Genomic DNA, 8410 nt, shown 5'->3' on the forward strand with positions numbered 1-8410 from the left:
ACTTCAGAGGAGGAGCTGAGGATGAATTTACCTTAAGGGAGAACATCAAAGCGTTTCAAAGAATATTGTAACACCTACTTCTCTTTTTGCTATGATTTTATGTTGACATGTGTAAAACACATGATTATTTTTAGCATGAATTCTCAGGTTACGACCAAGAGTCCTAGTGGATGTAAGCAATATAGATATGTCAACCGCCTTATTGGGGTACAATTTGTCATCACCAATAATTGTTGCCCCTACCGGAATGCAAAAGTTAGCGCACCCTGAAGGTACTAATCCCTGTCAGATATTTGAGCTAGGAGTGAAAATGTTACAAATTGGGTTTTTCAAGATATTGGTTGTGCAAATCATCGGTATTATGAAACAAGTCCTTAAATGTTAAATAAGTTCCCCAAAACCTTATAAGTTACACAAATAGAAGGTTTTCACTGAAGAAATTACAGAAACTCAGAAAAATCAGCAGAGAGTTGGGCGGTCGACCGGCGCGGTCCACCGCAAACGTGCACCGAAGCTGATGGGAATCAGAGTGCGTGGCGGTCGACCGGCGCGGTCGACCGGAGCTGGTGGCGGTCGACCGGCGCGGTCGACCGAGGATGACTGTAGGATTTTCTGCTCTCGGGTTTGATGATTCGGTCGACCGGTGCGGTCGACCGCAAGACCTGCGCGGTCGACCGACGATGATCTGGGCTGGGCTTTCAGGTTTTTTGACCCGTTTCGTTTTGTAAGTTATATATATCCTAAACCTGATTTGTTAGGGTATCTGAAGGACGATTTTGAGCAGCCTCTAAGAGAGATTTGTTGCATCCAATTGTGGGAGAGCTTTGAGAGATCAAGTGCTTTGTTTTAGGGTTTGGTCTGAGAGATTTGTAACCCTATTTGTATTCCCTTGATTTCTAGTAGTAAAATCTCCCCCCTCCTTGCCCCGTGGACGTAGGCAACTTGCCGAACCACGTAAATTCTTTGTTCTTGCTGTGATTGTGGTTTGCATATTGTTTGTGGTTTAGTTCGAGTTATTGTTCGTGTTGCCCTAGAAAGCTTCCGCCGCGCACAACAAATCAATTTTGGATTGTGGAGGTGTCAGGTGATGGATGCTTTGGATGCACAGAATTTGGAGGAGACTCTTGAGTTAAAAGAGAAACCCGCTGAGTTGGAGGATAAGGTTTGGAGAAAGATGAACAGTAGAGCTTGTGGTGTTATTAGGTCATGCTTGACGCCGGATCTTATTTATGATGTTATGAACGAGACGTCGGCGAAGAAGATGTGGGAAACACTCAATGAGAAATATCTTACGAAGAGCATTGAGAATCGGCTTCACTTGAAGAAGAGATTTTACCAGTTCAAGATGAAGAGAGGGGTTTCCATCAGGGAGCATGTCAACAATTTCACTAAGCTACTTTCAGATATGGCCAATGTTGATATTATAGTTGAGGATGAAGACAAGGCGATGCTACTTCTGTGTTCGTTGCCCGAAGATGATTATGGTACGTTCGTTCTCACTATGATCAATGGAAGAACTACAGTTAGCTACAAGGAGGTGACCTCAGCTTTGGTGAACTATGAGTTGAGGAAGAGTGATGGTGAACCCTCCGAGAAGGCATCGGGAGATGCGTTAGCAGTTCGAGGCCGAGATCCAAACCGTCGTCAGTTCAACCGCTCAAAGTCAAAGAATAGGAGTGCCTATAAGAGTGTTGGTAGAAATCAATGTCGGTATTGTAAAGAAGAAGGACATTGGAAGATTGACTGCCCAAAGTGGAAAGAAAAAGCCGGAAAGAATAAGGGGAAAGCTGCACAAGCTTCAGAAGTGAATGTTGCAAAAGCTATTGGTGAGCATTCAGATTCAGATTCTTCAGGCTATTCATGCCCTGCTTTACCGTCGGTTTGCTATGCGGATTCCACGGAGTGGATGATGGATTCGGGAGCTACATATCACATCTGCCCTAAGAGGGAGTGGTTTTCTAGCTTTGAGGAGCTGGAAAGAGGGGATGTCGTGCTTATGGGTAATGACCACGTATGTCCTATTAGTGGTATTGGTTCAGTCCGGATCAGGATGCATGATGGGGTAGTGAGGGAATTGAAGGAAGTGAGGTTCGTGCCACAGTTGACGAAGAACATCATTTCTCTTGGGACTTTGGAGGCAGCAGGATATCGAGTGATCTTAGAGGATGCTACAGTGAAGGTCACGAAGGGTTCTATGGTGGTGATGCGAGGTGTCAGGGAAAACAACCTATACTACTTGAAGGACAAGACAGTTACAGGGGGTCTGGCAGCTTCTATCACTACAGAGGAGGACACTACCACCTTATGGCACATGAGACTTGGACACACAGGAGATAAGTCCCTACAGTCATTGGCTAAACAGGGGCTATTGAAAGGTGCTAAGACCTGCAAGATGGAATTGTGTGAGCATTGTGTACTTGGGAAGAAGACTAGAGTGAAGTTCGGCACCGCTGTTCATAACACCCAAGGTACATTGGATTATATTCACACGGACGTTTGGGGTCCTTCCAAGAACACATCTCTTGGTGGGGCCAACTATTTTGTCACTTTCATTGATGATTATTCCAGGAGGAATTGGGTATACCCGATGAAGCATAAACATCAGGTCCTGGATATTTTTGTGGAGTGGAAAAAGAAAGTGGAGCTGCAGACAGGTAGAAAGGTGAAGACTCTACGTTCAGATAACGGTGGAGAGTACAAGAGTGATCCGTTTCTGCAGTTTTGCCGGGATCACGGCATTAGAAGACACTTCACAGTTCGAGAGACACCGCAACAGAACGGGGTGGCTGAGAGATTGAACCGTACCTTGCTGGAGAAGGTGCGGTGTATGATGACGCAGAGTGGATTGCCTAGATCTTTTTGGGCCGAGGCGTTGGTTTATGCGAGCCATCTTGTGAACAGGTTGCCGTGCACTGCGATAGACGGGAAGACTCCTTTGGAGCGTTGGTTTGGTTCGGAGGCTAGTGACTATGAGTCGCTTCGGATATTCGGGTGTCCAGCTTATTATCATGTCAGTGATGGCAAATTAAATCCGAGAGCGAGGAAAGCAGTCTTTGTGGGATTTAGGGATGGAGTCAAAGGCTTCAAGTTATGGGATCCACAGGACAAGAAGATAGTTATTAGTAGAGATGTCACATTTGACGAGGCGTACATGATGAGGCCTCGAGCCCCTCAGCAGGTGGAGGGAGACCAGACATGAGAGATATCGCAGCAGGTGGAGGATGACGTGACTCCACCCACTCCAGAGAGCACTGTATCCATTGAGGTTCCTACAGAGGTGACACTGGAAGGAGATGAGATGACAGCCGGGCAGATACAGGATACAGTGGATCATGGGACTCATGAACAGGGTCATGTTCAGAGGTCCATTGCAGCAGATAGACCGAGGAGAGAGATTCGTCGGTCAGCTAGGTATAATGATGTCATGGTCGCATATGTATTATCAGTGGAGGTCGTTGATGATATGGTTCCAGCCACATTCAGGGAGGCAGAGTCTAGCCCCGATTCGATCAGGTGGAGGGAAGCTATGGAGGAGGAGATGCGGTCTCTTCAGAAGAACGATACTTGGGCACTTGCACAGCTACCTAAGGGTAAGAAAGCTATTGGTTGCAAGTGGGTATATGCGAAGAAGGAGGGATCTTCTATTGGGGACATTCGGTTCAAAGCCAGATTAGTTGCCAAGAGATATGCACAGCTTGAGGGCATTGATTACAACGAGGTATTTTCACCCGTTGTGAAGCATTCGTCGATTCGGATTTTATTAGCGTTGGTGGCACAGTTGGATTTGGATTTGGTCCAGATGGATGTGAAGACAGCCTTTCTACACGGTGATTTAGATGAGGAGATCTACATGACACAACCACAGGGTTTCAAAGCTGCAGGAAAGGAAAATTTGGTTTGTAAGCTGAAGAAGTCTCTTTATGGTTTGAAGCAGTCACCAAGACAGTGGTATAAGAGATTCGACGGCTTTATGATTGGCCGAGGGTACACGAGGAGCCCATATGACCCATGTGTTTATATGCACAAGCTACAGGATGGTGAGCTCATATATTTGCTTTTATATGTTGATGATATGCTTATTGCTTCCAGGAATTCTTCGGCTATTCGAAAGCTGAAAGAGGAGTTATCATCCGAGTTTGAGATGAAGGATCTTGGAGAGGCAAAGAAGATATTGGGTATGGAGATCGAGCGAGACAGGGTGAAGGGGAAATTGAAGCTTACACAGAGGAGTTACTTGCAGAAGATGTTGAAGAAATTCAGATTTGATGGCAATGCAAAAGCAGTTAGCACACCATTGGCTCCCCACTTCAAGCTTTCAGCGTTGATGTCACCTGTTTCAGTTGAGGACAGAGATTATATGTCGAAGGTCCCATATGCTAGTGCAGTAGGTAGCTTGATGTATGCGATGGTGTGTACGAGGCCAGATTTGTCACAGGCCGTGAGCATGGTATCGAGATACATGCATGACCCAGATACATGCATGACCCCAGGAAGGGTCACTGGGAGGCCGTGAAGTGGATTCTACGGTATGTTCGAGGAACCGTGGATGTTGGTTTAGTATTTCAGAAGGATGAGAAGGATGGGCAGGCTTGTATTGGATATGTGGATTCAGACTATGCTGGAGATCTTGACAAACGCCGGTCTACGTCAGGTTATGCTTTTACATTGGCAGGTGCACCTGTATGTTGGCGTTGCACGCTTCAGTCCACAGTGGCTCTCTCTACTACAGAGGCAGAGTATATGGCAGTTACTGAAGCTATTAAGGAGGCTTTATGGTTGCGTGGATTATTGGAGGACTTGGGGATTGCACAGGAGACTATTCGGATATATTGTGATAGTATGTCGGCTATCTATTTGGCGAAGAACCAGGTTTATCATGCGCGCACGAAGCACATCGACGTCAGATTCCACTTTGTACGGGACGTCTTGGATGATGGAGATGTCATATTGGAGAAAGTCCACACAAATGACAACCCTGCAGATATGTTGACCAAAGTTGTTTCAGGAGTGAAATTTGGTCATTGTTTGAAGCTTTTGAACATCCTTCAGTGCTGAGGCCTTTGGAGGCCATTTGGGTGAACTACGTTCGGCTTGATTCCTTGGGCAAGAGGATACGTAGGCAGTCTTTCAGATGCAGCCGGTTTGATCAGTTGATTCAGATGGGGGGAGATCGTGTTTCAGCTCGAGTATTGTTCCTGGACTTGTTGAGGAACTATTAGATGATTTGGTGTCGGCTCAGTTTTGGTGGAAACATTCGCCGAGGTGGAGAATTGAAGAAATTACAGAAACTCAGAAAAATTAGCAGAGAGTTGGGCGGTCGACCGGCGCGGTCGACTGCAAACGTGCACCGAAGCTGATGGGAATCAGAGTGCGTGGCGGTCGACCGGAGCTGGTGGTGGTCGACCGGCGCGGTCGACCGCGGATGACTGTAGGATTTTCTGCTCTCGGGTTTGATGATTCGGTCGACCGGTGCGGTCGACCGCGAGACCTGCGCAGTCGACCGCACCGGTCGACCGACGTCGTTTTGGGCTAGGCTTTCAGGTTTTTGACCCGTTTCGTTTTGTAAGCTATATATATCCTAAACCTGATTTGTTAGGGTATCTGGAGGACGATTTTGAGCAGCCTCTAAGAGAGATTTGTTGCATCCAATTGTGAGAGAGCTTTGAGAGATCTAGAGCTTTGTTTTAGGGTTTGGTCTGAGAGATTGTACCCTATTTGTATTCCTTGATTTCTGTAGTAAAATCTCGCCCCCTCCTTGCGCCCGTGGACGTAGGCAACTTGTCGAACCACGTAAATTCTTTGTTCTTGCTGTGATTGTGGTTTGCATATTGTTTGTGGTTTAGTTCGAGTATTGTTCTTGTTGCCCTAGAAAGCTTCCGCCGCGCAGAACATTCACGGCTTATTTCAAAATACCGATCATGTTTTTGGGCAGACTGATATCTTAAAAACCCCTTATAAATTTCTCACCAAATCTTTTCTTGTCAAAATAGGAGAATTAGCAACAGCAAGAGCTGCAGCAGCCTGTAAACAATTATGGTACAATTTTATTGTATAGAATTATAATTAAAGTACTTCGATGTTCTGAAATCTTCTCTGTTTCCAGGTTCTATCGCACTGCCTCTAACTGTACCATCGAGGAAGTCGCTTCAAGGCTGCAATGCTATTCGCTTTTTTCAGTTATATGTAATGTTCTATTTCATAGTTTTTCATGTTGTACACATTAATTGATCATTATGATATTCTAAGACCTTTTTTTTGGGTGGGGTGGGTGGGGGTGGGGGGGATTTACAGGTTTACAAAGGACGAGACGTTACGGTCAAAGTTGGTTAAAAGAGCTGAGAGCAATGGATTCAAGGCTATTGTTTTGACAGTCGATACTCCTAAACTTGGTCGAAGGGAAGCAGACGTAAAAAACAAGTGAATCCTTTACTCCTAAAGTTGTATAGCGGCTAGGAAACATGATTTCGTTCAGTATTCTACTATTGAGTTATTGAGTTTGACATGAATCTGATGCTAAAACCATGTATTAGATTTATTGCAAATGTTGATATTTGATCTGCAGATTGGGCACACCCAAATTGTCAAATCTCGAAGGTCTACTATCAGTTGATACTGATAAAGTGAGTAGAAACTATGTTTATTGATATAATCATAAAAATTCGGTGCATAAGCATATGATCATAGTTAGATATAAAAAAAAATTCTGTACTTATTTTCGTTTGTTTTACTTGCAGAAATCTGACTCTGGTCTTCAAGCATTTGTATCTGAATCTAAGGATGCTTCTTTGAGTTGGAAGGTACAAACAATCAACAATGTTAATTCTGTCTTGTATAAGAAGAATTATGAATTGGTTACTTTTTACATAAAATATTTCTAAGTTTTGCCCATGTTTTGATTATAAATTGTATCCTAACTGCAGATCTAAAATGCAAAGCAAAACTTTGTTCAATTCACATGTTTTTGGATTCTTTTATATGTTTTAATGATTTAGAGTTACATGTAGTTGCCCCTTCTTGGAACTGATCATGTCTGCAACTCGAATACGTAATAGTATACCTGAATACCTTCTTCATGTCCAGTACATCAAGTGTAAAATTTTAGTCTGTAGATACAGAAGCTAACTTTTTTTCTAACACAAGTAATATTCTTTTTACAGAGAAATCTCACCATGCCTCCACCTTTTCTTTAGCATATTTCTACCACTTATACACCAGACATTTGCTTAAACTAAGAATATTTATTAAAAGGCTAGAAAAGATATAAATTGAACTTGAATAAATTTTCTCAAAAGGCTCAGAGAAGATTGCTAAGGGTTCATAGTGAAAGAAAGAATTTACTTCTCACATCATTCTACTTCAGCTTCATCCCTTTACGTAGGAATGTAGAGTAGAATCTAACATTTTACATTTGCAGGACATAGAATGGCTAAAATCTATTACCAAGTTACCGCTTCTTCTCAAAGGCATACTAACTGCAGAGGATGGTACTATTTCCCTCAATTTTATAGTTTCATCTTTTATTTCATTCTTCATTATTGTAAATGAAGCAATTCCAACATACCGAATAAAACCATGAAACAGCTCAAAGGGCAGTGGATGCAGGAGTATCTGGAATAATTGTATCCAATCACGGTGGCCGCCAACTTGATTATTCACCAGCTCCAATATCTGTTCTCGAAGAGGTAACCATTTACCTGCTCATTCGTATTGATAATTAGGCACATAGTAAAAACTATATCCTTTCGCAAGATGAACCTTTAGAGAAAAAGACTAAAATGTGATAAAAATAAAACTTTGCTGACAAATAGATGACTGGTGTGATCTCCCAACATCAATTGACGCTGCAGGTAGTAGACGTTGTTTCTGGTGCAATTCCTGTTCTAGTCGATGGAGGGTTTCGTCGCGGAACTGATATTTTCAAGGCCTTAGCACTTGGTGCAAAAGCTGTGATGGTATGCTCTAATACCTTTTACATACTCTCATCTCTATAATCACTCTACTCTCGCCTTGATATCTCAAGTTTCAACAGTGACAGTTTCCTGTATATTTCTCTCTTTTTTGCGTAGATTGGAAGGCCAGTGGTATTTGGCTTAGCTGCAAAGGGAGAGCAAGGAGTAAGAAAAGTCATTGAAATGCTTAACAGTGAGCTAGAGCTCACCATGACTCTCACTGGCTGCCCTACTATAAAGGATATCGGCACGGCAGGAGCCATGTTCGAACTCCCCGTGATCGATTGAGATCCTCAATGTAATGAAACAAGGAATAACCAGTCTACAATGTCTCGTGTTTTACAATGATCAATTTGCATATATCCGAGACCGAGAAATGGGACACCACGTTTGTAGTGCAACTTAGATAATTTGCAGGACCAATATCTTGAAAACCCAACTTATTATGTTTCAATTCGTAA

The 8410-nt window shown here is 43.4% G+C and overlaps 1 pseudogene; it reads left to right on the forward strand.

Moving 5' to 3' along the window:
* On the forward strand, positions 1–8410 carry LOC109848953 (annotated as a pseudogene).

The sequence above is a fragment of the Asparagus officinalis genome, chromosome 7 (assembly GCF_001876935.1).
Source record: "Asparagus officinalis chromosome 7, Aspof.V1, whole genome shotgun sequence".
Taxonomy (NCBI): Eukaryota; Viridiplantae; Streptophyta; class Magnoliopsida; order Asparagales; family Asparagaceae; genus Asparagus; species Asparagus officinalis.